Source organism: Callorhinus ursinus, unplaced genomic scaffold (genome assembly GCF_003265705.2).
Source record: "Callorhinus ursinus isolate GAN/ISIS: 27379988/994484 unplaced genomic scaffold, GSC_fseal_2.0 scaffold6, whole genome shotgun sequence".
Lineage (NCBI taxonomy): Eukaryota > Metazoa > Chordata > Mammalia > Carnivora > Otariidae > Callorhinus > Callorhinus ursinus.
Genome location: NW_027397068.1, coordinates 1,012,923 through 1,025,665, shown reverse-complemented (window position 1 = coordinate 1,025,665; position 12,743 = coordinate 1,012,923). Strand labels below are relative to the sequence as shown.

The following is a 12,743-nucleotide window of genomic DNA, read 5'->3' as shown; positions in this document are numbered from 1 at the left end:
TGGCCATCTTTCTGAGATGAAGACAGATTTCAAAACTGATGTGAAAGCTATGTGGACTGACTGGCCTTACCTAATTCTGAGTCCGTGTACACAAGCAGTGGGCAGTGCAGGGAAAAGTTCCAGCTGTGAAATCAGACAGCTTCGCTAAAATCCAGTCTCCACCACTTAGAAACTTTGTGCACTTAACCTCTGGCAAGTCTCAATTTGCTTATCTAAAAGGAGGCAAGGGGTGCCTAGGTGGCTCAGTCGGTTAAGCGACTGCCTTCAGCTCAGGTCATGATCCCAGGGTCCTGGGATTGAGTCCCGCATCGGGCTCCTGGCTCAGTGGGGAGCCTGCTTCTCCCTCTGACCCTACCCCCCCTCTCATGCTGTTTCTCTCTCTCTCTTTCAAATAAATAAATAAATAAATAAAATCTTTAAAAATAAATAAATAAAAGGAAGCAAATAGGGATGCCTGGGTGGCTCAGTCAGTTAAGCGTCCACCTTCAGCTCAGGTCATGATCCCAGGGTCCTGGGATAGAGCCCCACATCTGGCTCCTCGCTCAGCGGGGAGCCTGCTTCTCCCTCACCCTCTGCCCCTCCCCCTGCTCGTGCTCGCTCTCTCTCTCTCTCTGACAAATAAATAAATAAAATTTTAAAAAAATAAAAGGAGGCAAATAATAGAAGCCACTTCATAGGGGTTATTGAGAGAATTCAATGAGATAATCCATGTAAAGTACTGAACACCGTGCCGGGCACAGAGTAAAAGCCCAATGACATTTAGCTTATACAGGTATGTGTACTGGAGACCCTGCATAGAACATGTATACATATAAGATGTGTACAAATTTCTCCATCTCTACCTTTACTCTCACTCAGTGGCAAGAAGAGTTCAATGGCCAAAGCTGAATTGTAACAGCATAGTAAATTACAACATGATGATACTAACAATAATAGTAATAATAAACAAACAGCTTCTTAGACTAATAATTTCATATTATGTCTCTATTAACAGGAGATATACAGAAAAGTTCATCTTTTAAACATTTGATACACCAATTTAAAACTAATGAAAGAAAAATCAACATTTTCTTAATTGAAACAACTATTAAAAATTTAGAATCTTTCAGCATGAGAAAGAATACCTAACAATCTGCACCTGTATTCAATGTGTGTGTATATGCAAGTACTGAAGTGTACACACACACACACATTTACATAGGCTTTCTATGTGAAAATTAAGGAGTTAAACTAGGAAGCTCATGGTTACTTTTAAATTACTTCTTAATGAGCAAAAGTATTCCAGATATTTCTTATCTGGGCCAAGTGTTTTATGCACATATGTCTGTATTAATAGAAAATGAAGGAAAAACAACCACAGAATCTGGAGATGCTTCTAGATGGTAGAGAGTGAGTTATGATTTTAGATTAATTTGCCATCACTCTTCTGTCCTTCTGGATAAACTGACATTTATTATTGAGAAAATATTCAAGAATGGACCTCAATGATAAAAGGAAGCCTCCACTTTAGAAAAAACTTGGGTGATGTCACTATATTTTATTTCCGGGTACTCATGCTGTTAGAACGTCATAGTAAGACATATACAGAAAAGGAAAAAGTACTTTCAATAACAGTATTTGCACGATGCAACAGTACACATATCTATACAGAGATAGATATAGATTCATATCCATTGTCATATTTGATCCTCCCAATAAGCCTGTGACATAACCGCTATTATTCCTGCTTTATCAACATGCAAACAGGCTCAGGGAGTAACTTGCTCAAAATTACATGGTAAGAAATGAAGATAAAATTTGACTCTAAAACTTATCATCTTTCTATACTGTCTGCCACGCAGACACATTAAATTAGCATATTTTGACACAGATAATCTATTTTAATAGATTTCAAGTATAACAAAATTTATTTCATACCAAAACTGTGTTGAACATGTGTCATAGACTCCCAAGAGCTTGGTATCAGAAGAAATGACCCAGTCTGTCATCCAATAAGAGAATCAGGAGTTCAACCCAGTCTCCATGGACATTACAGTATTAAAACCTGGAATACCTAATCCTCAGTTCTTAGAAATTCCTTCCAGATACTCTATAACTTCTGCTTATGAATCCCAGTCCACCTTTGAAAGCAAAACAGTATAAAGCCCACTTTCCTGAATCATCCTCCAAGGATCTGAAGCAAGCAAAAGGCTATAAAGTCCCCTATACCCATCCTAACATCATAATATTGAGCCTCTTTTTAGTCTGACAGCTTCCTTTGATTATTCTCTGTCTGGTTAAAGTCCCTTTTCAGTGAGACCCAGCACTTAACCTCCAATTTGGTGATGAACATAATCAGTCACAACATTTGAACTTTTTTCTTAACGCACCCAAAATAGTATTAAGTTGTTGAACGGTCAGTCTCCAGGACGGTTCAAATGGACATAATGAAGACACAATTAAAAATCTATTCTTTTTCAAAACTGCTTTTAAGCTAGATCTCTAGTCATACAACTGATTTGTTGAGAACCAAAAACACTGCTACCCTCTAGCTTTACTTTTCTCCACTGCCAGTGGGCAATCTAGCCACAGAGGACTCTTGTGGCTTCCCAAAGCACATGCTGCCATGATGGTGGGCCTTTGTCTATGACCTTCACTCTCTTAGAGAAACACCCTTCCCCCATCCCCTGCCTGCAGACTCTCCACTCACCCTTCAAGGCCCAGTCCAACTGCCCCTGTCCAAAATCCTCTAGGCTTCCTGCTCCTTCCTTCCCCACCCTGGCTCTGTTAACGGCACTCTCATCTACATTTCCACAGCATTCTGGAAATGTTCTCACCACAAGGTTGTATCAACAGTCATGTGGGGGCCTCTCTCCCCTACCTGACAGCAAGTGAGCTCATCGGCGGCATGGACTGTGCCTTCGTCTCTTATTATTGCTAGCTTTGGGCTCAGTGGGAACGATTAAGCCACACTGTACACAAACGACTACAATAAAGAACTGGAAGTGAAAGACGTCACAGAAAGGGGAAATGAATGCCAGCTAAGGGGTCACAGGAAGCTGCATGAAGAAGTTAGTACCTAAGGGAAGATAGGAGAAGTTAAGGAGATTTAGCAAGGTGGAAACGAGGGCCTGCTTGGTTATACAGGCAAAGGGAAGAGCATCAGCAGGGATGAGGAAAGTCATGCGCCTGGCTAGAGTACGGAGCCTCAAAGGAAAACATAAATATCTCTTGGACACCTCTGCATACTGGACACCATGCATTCACTTTACACCCAGTACCTCATTAAATACCCCATTTTATTATTTCATTTAATAATCCTGCGATGTACAATTTAGTATCACTGTTCAGAGCTAGGGACATTAATGTTCAGAGAGGGCAGCTTTCTCAAGGATATCCAGTTCACAAGTGGTAAAACTGTATTTTTTTAATATTCGTCTTTCTGCACGCATTCTTTCTACAGTATGGTTTCTGGGCTTGGGAGTAGGAATTAAGTGTAACCAGGACAGGAGGAGGCCTCTTGAACTTCCCTGTGGTCACTTTGTGCCTCCCTCAATGCCCATCCCAGCTTGTCACCACAGCAACACTCGCACGCGCACAACATACATGCAGGCGTAACAACTCCAAAAGCACTGTTAGGTAAGGGATTTTTTTCCTCCAAAGACCGCCCAGGGAGACAGGAAAGAGTAATATGCCTATCAGTCAACCCTAAAAATCCCCATCAAACCTCATTTCAAATATATCTTGACCAGGCAAGAATAGCACAGAGGCTAGGAGGGCAGGTTCAGGAGCCAAACTTCCTAGCTCTGCGCCTTACTAGCTGAGTGACTTTAGGACAGGTTGCTCGACCTCTCTGTGCCTCAGTTTGCTCATCTGTAAAAAGGGAATCAAGATAATACTTAATGTAGGGGCGCCTGGGTGGCTCAGTTGTTAAGTGTTTGCCTTCGGCTCAGGTCATGATCCCAGGGTCCTGGGATCGAGCCCCGCATCGGGCTCCCTGCTCTGCGGGAAGCCTGCTTCTCCCTCTCCCACTCCCCCTGCTTGTGTTCCCTCTCTTGCTGTGTCTCTCTCTGCCAAATAAATAAATAAAATCTTTAAAAAAAAAAAAAGACAGTACTTAATGTATAAAGTTACTGAGGAGGAGAGATTAGCTAAGGTACATGACCCCTATGAACTCTACCAGGTACACCGTAAATACTCAATGCAATGCTTGGTCTACTTGAGACTAGTGTGTGGCCATGATTCAATCTCAGACCCACTGTTTGCCAAGCCTGTAATTTCACGGGTCTGACTATCAATCTATAAAAGCTCAGAGAAGAGACACATGTGGGCTAACGTGACGGGGGGAGGAAGGACCTCTGGAGCAAGCCTGGGAGATCTGAAGGATGCACAGAATTCAGAGAAGCAAAGGGAGCAAAGCACTTCAGATGGAGTGAACAGTACGAGCAGACAGCAGATAATGACAAGCAAATTTGTGGGAGAAGACATAGAACTCGACTAAAAAAAATAAGGTATTTTAGGGGCGCCTGGGTGGCTCAGATGGCTAAGCGTCTGTCTTCGGCTCAGGTCATGATCTCAGGGTCCTGGGATCGAGCCCCGCATCGGGCTCCCTGCTCAGTGGGGAGCCTGCCTCTCCCTCTCCCTCTGCCTCTCCCCTTGCTCATGCTCTCTCTCTCTCTCTCTGTCAAATAGATAAATACAATCTTAAAAAAAAAAGAAGAAGGTATTTTAGGGAATAAAGGGAACTAATATAAGATAGGGAAGCTGAGATCTTGAGAGTCAGTCAGAAGTGCCGACTGGACAGATGGAAATAGCTGTGGTCTTCTGAGTGGATAGGTGAAATGATCCCAGTGGGGTCTTAGGAAGAAGACCGTCCCGGGTAGGACGGGGCTCAGGACGACCTGCAGCACACACTGAAGAGGGGCCGGGAGGAGAACAAGGCCAGGAACGCTGCAAGTGAGCACACGGAGGACGAGGGGCTCTGAAAGGTATCTGGGGACCGGCACAGCTTGCTGCCGGCCTGGAGAGGGAGAGACAGTGAGGGAAGACTCCAATACGATTCCAATATTAGGCCGGTGAGGAGTGGGGCCTAGTCAGAAATACGTACCAAACTGGCTTGGAAAGTACAAAATGCACAAAATAATGCTGGTGACACATTTACTCAGACCACATGACCTCTTCTTCTGAAGGTGTTTCTTTAATTCTAGACTGAATCTCAGCTTTTTATTAATGAGTGATGGAGATGAGGTAAGCACATTAATAATTAAAGAAGCCAGCTTCCGGCTATGTACTTTGAGTCACAGTGCCTTTGTCAGTGATTTTACACAGGAGTCATATTTTTGGAATATACTGGGAAACTGGTCATTAGTCTATTATTTACCATCAGCAATCTAGTATGAAATGTACTGCAGGGTCTCTGAGCTGAAATGGTTCCTTCACTTCCAATCCACAGTTAGGCTATAGTTACCTGCATGCATGCAGGATTTAGAATATACAATTTTGGTTCTAGGAAATTGATTTTGATGAAGAGAGCTTATGGGAAATATATGTAATTTTTAAAATCTACTCATTATATATCCAAAATAATGCTTAATAATTATCAAACAAATGGATGATGGACAGTGGATGATTTTTTTAATTAAAAGACAAAACAGTCTTTATAAAAATGGATTATTTAGGAGTCAGATTTATAAGAGAAATAATTTTTTAGGAAGCAGCAACTTCTTGAGAACTACGTAAGTGTTTTGTTCCCTGTTATAAAATGGCAGACTGGTCATGATCAATTTATATTCTGCCAACAAACATTCACCACCACTTACTGGTTGTGCCAGGCATTCGAGATAAGTATGCCCCTTCCCTCAGGAGCTTCTCTTCTATTGGAGGCAGAAAAATAAGAAAATAAATAAAATACAAGCTAATACATGAATAATAGAACTTTAGACAAAGTACACAAGCAGATCAGAAGAGAAAGTAGCTTTCTCCTACCATTGTTCCAAAAGATAAAAAGAAGTGGATCATAAACAATCAGCTATTGTAAAACCCATTTGAAGAATTTGAAAAGAATCACAAGTATGTTCTGTTTTTTAATCCTGTAAGAAACACTCATGAAAACAGAAGGAAGGCATGGGAAAAGGAGCAATCAGTAAGCAGCCTCTGAAATATATTTCCCAACAATTATATTAAAGATTAAGAAAGCCACATCTCTCTAACAATCAACATTACTTTTTAATGGATTGTTTTCATTTTTCTATTCATCCAGATTAAACCAAAGCACACATTAAATACAAGAGGATTTATTTTCCTGAGTTCTGCCAATGGTGAAAACAATCTAATCAAAAATGAAATGAGGAATGAGCTCACTGAATAAATCAGAAGGAAGAATTAAAGAAGCCGACCAATATTTTAGAGGCTTGTTAAAAAATAAATTGGACTTATCATTATAAAAATTGACTTACATGTCAGATATACTTAAGAACCTACTTCATAACATTTCCTTAAAGTTAGATTATTAACCAAAAAATATTGCATTTCAATATATTTTCTTACATTTCCCAAATGCAAGAGATATAGTAATGGGCACAAGTGAGAGTGAATGTCCAGAAAAAAAAAAAGGAACAAAATGCTAAAGAATCTGTGAGTCTGCTGATATATGCTTTTCAGATTTGAAACCTAAATAAAAAGTTCAGCGAAATACTTTAAATCGTGCCCCCTGAAGTAATTAAAGGATGATCAGTGTACTTTTGACATTTGAAGAAAAGCAAAAGAAAATTGGATAGTACACATAGCCCTCTAAAGATCTACAATTTGTAAATTACTTTACTCCCTTGATAGACAGCCTTTAAATATAGATAAACTCAGTAACGGGAAAAAACTAAGCTGCTGTCAAAGACAGCTGTGCATACGACATGTTAACACTGAAATCAGCAGGGGTGGGAAGTATAGAGTGGAGTCAGATCACGTTCCCTCTTATAGCTGCAAAGCAAGGAAAGAGGACCTACTGATCCTTCTTCTATTCATTGGAAGTAGCAAGCCTTCCAGGGAAAGTTATCATGCTCATGCTTAACTGAGCATGATCAGACAACACATGGAAAAAGAGATTCTGTTCTAGGCACCCTGCTTGTAAACAGAGATGGTAAAGGAACTCAAAAACCTGCTGTCTGAAGAAGAGAGGAATGAAATGTAAATTGTACGTATTCCATGAAATCCCACGGAACAAGACAAGGGCAGTGGATAGAAGTTATGTAAACATATTCTATCAGTCCGATGTGTCTAAAGATGTGTGAGAGAACATTAGGAGTAATGAATTCCCTGTTGTGGAAGGTGTTCAGGTACAATGAGCTCTGATAAGGTTGGGACAGAACGTACCCAAACTCGGAAGAGAAAAGTTAAATGGATCACCTTCCAGGACCACTTTTACCCTGAGATCCTCTGACTATAAGAAATAGAAGCCACAGTCACTGACTTGGGGGACTTAAAAGTCATTCAGTGACATACAATAGGTGCCTTTGAAAAAGTGGTGGGAATACCACATCCACCAGGGTCCAGGCAGAAAGCCAAGGGCACTACAATTTAGGTAATATGAGGAGAGTTTAATAAAGAGACTGTTTCTAAAAGTGTGGGCAATTTAAGGGGATAACACAATGTCCTGGGGCCAGCAATAACAGAAAGAGGCAAGGCCATCCTTCAATTTCCCTAGACCTTAAAAGGATGAGAGGAGGAAGCAGTTACCAGAACTGAGAGAGAGAGAGCACAGCAGGGAGAGGGCCACCTGACAGGAGCTGTGACTTTTCATCCTACAGGATCACTGTTAGGACTGGGAGGGAGGGAGCAGGGGCTGGTATGAGCCTGCAGGACGGAGGAGTGGAGAAATCTGAAAGACCAAAGGAGAATCTCTAGCATAAATGCTAGCAAGGCACACAAAACGGGGCAAACAAGGAAAGCCCTAGCCTGGGTAAGAGGTTGGAATATATTCTTTCTCAGGTCCCTTCCAAAGGGTGTAGTATGCATTTTTATTGGCAGAGACTCATAGACCTGTTGTTCTTTACTATCATTGTGTATCACTGGCTCTTTTTCATTCTTCAAGCATCCCCTTGGATTTGTTCTCTGAACTAATAAGCACTCAACTGCAACATATATGCTGTACCCAAAATTGTAGTACCACAGAATACATGTTATAGAGCCTGAAAATCTTAATACGGAACCATCTACCCAGACGTAGGCAATTTTACTTCAGATAGCCTTGCTACTCATTCTTTTATTCAACAGCTAAGTTCAATTATCTCCTACCTGTCAGGCACTGTGCTAGACACAGGGACACAACAGTCAACAAGACAAGTCCATCGCTGCCTTCACGGAGCGCTGAGCTGAGCGCTGAGCTGAGCGCTGAGCTATCAATCACTCTAATCTCTAACACCCCTCGCCAGTAAAAGAATCTCACAAGTGCTATAGATCAGAGGTTAACAAACGATGGCCCACGGGCCAAATCTGGGGGGGGGGGCTCGCTTGTATAAACGACATTTTATTAAAACAGCTACGGCCATTCTCTTATGTATCGTCTACTGCTGCTCGAGTGCTACAGCTTCAGAGCTGTGTCGTTGCCACAGAAACAGCACGGCCTTGAAAAGTCTGAAACATTTACTATCTGGCCCGGTACAGAAAAAGTTTGCCAACAGTTGCTCTAAATAAAACCTAATGCTTTAAGGACGCAGATGTAAGCACACATATTGTAGCTCATAAAACATCTCTGAATACCGTACAAACCAAATCATGAGGGGGTTGGCTTCCTCCAGGGCTATATTTCTGCTAAGTTTTGTTTTTGTTGTTTATTTTTCTTCTTTCATTGTGAAGAAAGGTATCACGTGGCTCATGTCTTCTATCGACACATTGCCTTACATTATATCTAGGCTTTTGATTGATCAGAGTTTTTCCACATCATAGGAGGACCATTTTTACAAAAGATCCTTTTCTCTGAATAACACCGAACAAATTTTGACAGGGGTGACTTGAGGCTCTCTTTTAAACTGAACAATAAAATTGACTGTAAAAGCACTTAGCTAACATTCAAATGCTGTATAAATGCAATATCATAGCAGCAACAGTACCTTCACTTCCCTACAGACAGAAACATGAGTGGATACTTTTTCCCCAATCACTTGTCCCAGAGAACATTACAATTTTAAATGAAAGAAAACAAAATCTAGCTTTCACTGGCTGTTACCAAAAATTCCTAATAAGAAGTGACAGGATCTGTGCTGGTTGTGGTTCCTCCAAAGGATGTTAAGAGGTTAAGTCAGGGGTGGCTGTGGCTGACCATCGCTTTGCCATTCCCAAAACCCTTTTCTTTCCCTAACGGTAATCAATGTAGCAGAAATAAAATTAAAGGGACCCTTAGCTCATATTTAGTCACTACGATGCGGCAAAAACCGGATTGAGAAAGATCCTTGCAAAGTCTTGGTTCCCAAAAGTTCTGCCACCCAACCAATCCACTGATAAAATACACATCTAGTGCTTGAGAGAGGGGAGACTGAGTCCAACAGTGAACAGAGAACCAAGAATGAGATGGTAACAGAGAGGCAGCATGGGGGAAGGCAACAAGAGAGATCTCTTAATACCAGCTTAGCCATTCTATCCTTGAAAATGCCTTCCTTAGACCATTGTCAACTCCCTCTAATACATATGCTTTTAACATCCCATACTCTTGTTTCACATCAGTTACCACAACTGCAACTGGATAATTCCTTCTTTAATTAGTTGTTTGATGTCTGTGTCCCTCAGTGACAAACAAGCTCCACTGAGCTCATTATCTGTCTGCTCAGAGCAGGAATCCCTACAGCTAACACATGAGGAGTACTGAAAAAATATCAGGTGACCGACCTAATGAATGAATGGATAGGTAAGCAAGCTGGATCCTACCTACTCTGCAAGCATACAAGAAAGTTCTAGCCAACATTTTCCTGTACTTATATAGCATACACAATATTCTAAGAATACGCACTAATTGCATACCAACACTTATCTTCTCTACCAACCATCTCTCTGCTCTTAACAATCTCTTCTTCTGTACTGACTTTTATCTCTCAACATACAACCATGCTCAGGTTGCTCGCAGCTTTAAAAAAGAAAAGAAAAAAAAAACAAAAAACCTCTCTAATCACCCCCAATCAACCTAGCTGTTCTTATCAAGGTCACAAATGACATCATAATTGCCAAACCTTATGTCTATTTGCAAATCCTCATTCTATTTCTCTGAAGCATCAGACCACTAATATGACCCTCATGGCCACTCCTCTATTCTTAAAACACTTTGCTCTCTGACTTCAGGGCACTACTCCCCAATTATCCTTCTATACAATTCCCTGTCAATTCTATAACTGAATCTAAAGATGTGTCTAATTTTTCCTCAAACCATTAATACCTCTTGTCTTTATTACCGCATCAACCTTCTGACTGATCTTTTCACTCCTTCCAATCCATTCTTCACAGTGCAGTCATACACTTCCCTCAATAAAGCTCCAAAATGACCAGGCCTAATTTAACTGGCTCTATTAAAGTGTGACTCTTGACCTTCAACTTCAAGTATTTTTTCAAGTAGTTTAATGTATATGTGACATACACATGTCCTGTGAAAGAACTAAAATATTCTCTTTGATCTTCACCACCATATCCACTGGACTCCTAACATCTTTATATATGCTAAAACATATTTAAGATAGCATTCTCTAAGCTTTAACAAAGCCTCCAAAATACTGGTTTGGGAAAGCTGGTTCCAAATACTGGTATTCCCTCCATCATTCATGAAAAAAACGTCATCCAGATTATACATGTTCCAAATTACACATGCTCTTTATCGCACTTGATCCAAAACCCTTCTAAAGCAGTAAATCTTCCAAAATAAAAACAAGTAGAATAGTGGATAGCAAATCACAAATCTTCGCCAAGCAACTGAATCTCATTGCAGCCACATGATACACTGTAAATTCTCTGGATTTTAAATAGGAAAAAGGCAATACAAACAAGCCTAAGAAAGTGATCAGTGTGTGTGTAATTAATTTGACAAAAACATTGCTATTGAAAAACAGATCATGAAGAGTCCATGTTATTACGTTTTTTCGACATTATAAACATTTTATGAATATTAAACAACAGTACATTTCTTTATAATCTATGGATCCTGATGGAATTCAAGTGCAAAAACATGTTTCCACAATTCCAGACTATGAAGCTACTTGAAGCCTTTCATAATTCAGTCCAAGCTACTTCTCCCGTCTTATTTCCTGCCACTTCAAACTAGACACACTGAAACACTCTGTTTTCTCCATGCATGCCTGGCTTCTTGCCTTTACTCTTACTACCCCTTCATCTGTAATGAATTCCCAACTTCTTCCCCTATTTTCCAAATATCTGGTACTTTGCCCACCTCCACGAAGCTTCTCTGTCCCACAGCATTTTGTCTGATCCTTACTAACGCAATTTTACCCTTCCCTCTGAATGTTTCTTGGGCACTTATATATCCATCCCTAGCACAAGCCTGTGAGGTCCTTGAGTGAGGAAGTCATGTGTGTCCCATCTTCGACACCTACAGCACTTTATACAGTCCCTCCAATACAGCAGGTGATCATTTAAAGATCTACTCAATGAATGGATTTGCCAACCCCACCAATGGTTTCAAAAACGCAGGTCCCGCCTTCTCCTTGAAGCCTCAGGCACCATTTTGGTAGTCAAGCTAGGATTAAACATGCTCAGAGGCGTGGAACACACCACAGACACCCACAGATTTCTGCGCCCGTGCTCGGGTGACCCCGGAAGCTCCAGTGCAGGTGAGATCCGCGTAATTAGGTGAAGGGAAACCCCAACAGTGTGCGGACCCAGACACGGAGGTGCGAGTGGCATGAACGTAGATCCAACCCCCGGGCTACCGGAAAGGAAAACGGCCAGGCGACCTGGGCAGAGGGCGCGGCCCGCGAGGCTGGACAAGGGAGGCGTGCGGGGCGCTTCCCCACCTACCTTCGGGGCTCCTGCAGAGGAGGGAGGGCGCCCTCCGCGGGGAGCCAGTGCAGGCGGGGAGGGAAGCGCTGGGGCTGAGGCCGGGGAAGCCAGAGTGCCTGCCCAGGCGGCCAGGCGCCCGACCGCGAGCCTGGAAAGCTGCCCCGCTCGCCCTGCGTTCTACCCTCGGGGGAAGTGGGCGGGGGCGGGGCCAGAGACCACAAGCCCCAGAAGGCCCCGCGGCCCGCTCCGCCGGTCGCCCTGTTGGCCGCCGGATCGGCAGAGCGGGCTCGGGACCCCGGGGAGCGAACGGGTGTGCACTCACCCCGAGCTGGGTCGGCCCGGCGTCGCCCAGTTCTTCTAGGAGGGCTCCGCGAAGGAAAAGGAAACGCCCCGTCGCTTTCCGCAGGAGTGCGCCCCCTCGGGTTTGCCAGTGGGAAAGTGAAATCGAGGCCTTATGAAGAAGAAATCCTCGAAGTGACTCCTTGTGGAAAGAGATGCATTGATTCCATTGGGGGAGGGGAGAACTGAGGAAAAGATGAGTTCTAAAACAATTGTTCTTTTTCCAAAGGGGAAATTAAATTTCCATGTCTTACAAGAAATTATGATTATTATAGAGTGGATTTGCTCACTTTTTACCTTTCACGTTGCGTTTTTAATCTATATTCTTAAGTCATTTATGCCTTGCCTCATTCTAAAATTCTGTCATATTTTAGAATCCCAACTGGATTCTAAGCATCCTGAGGACACATTCTTTGTAGTCCTCTTTAGTATTACACACA

At 42.2% G+C, this 12,743-nt stretch overlaps 1 protein-coding gene across 4 annotated transcripts in view; it reads right to left on the bottom strand.

Moving 5' to 3' along the window:
* The window catches only part of MEI4 (meiotic double-stranded break formation protein 4), a 236,027-nt gene extending 223,585 nt beyond the window's left edge, over nucleotides 1-12,442 (bottom strand). For 3 of the 4 annotated variants that reach the window (XR_012378475.1, XM_073893531.1, XM_073893533.1), the window contains exon 1: nucleotides 11,983-12,135. The gene's annotated coding sequence lies outside the window, so the exon portion shown is untranslated. Of the gene's footprint in view, nucleotides 1-11,982; nucleotides 12,136-12,286 lie in introns of those variants that run through there. The other variant, XM_073893532.1, reaches the window with a different exon arrangement.
* Between the last annotated feature and the right edge of the window lie 301 nt (nucleotides 12,443-12,743).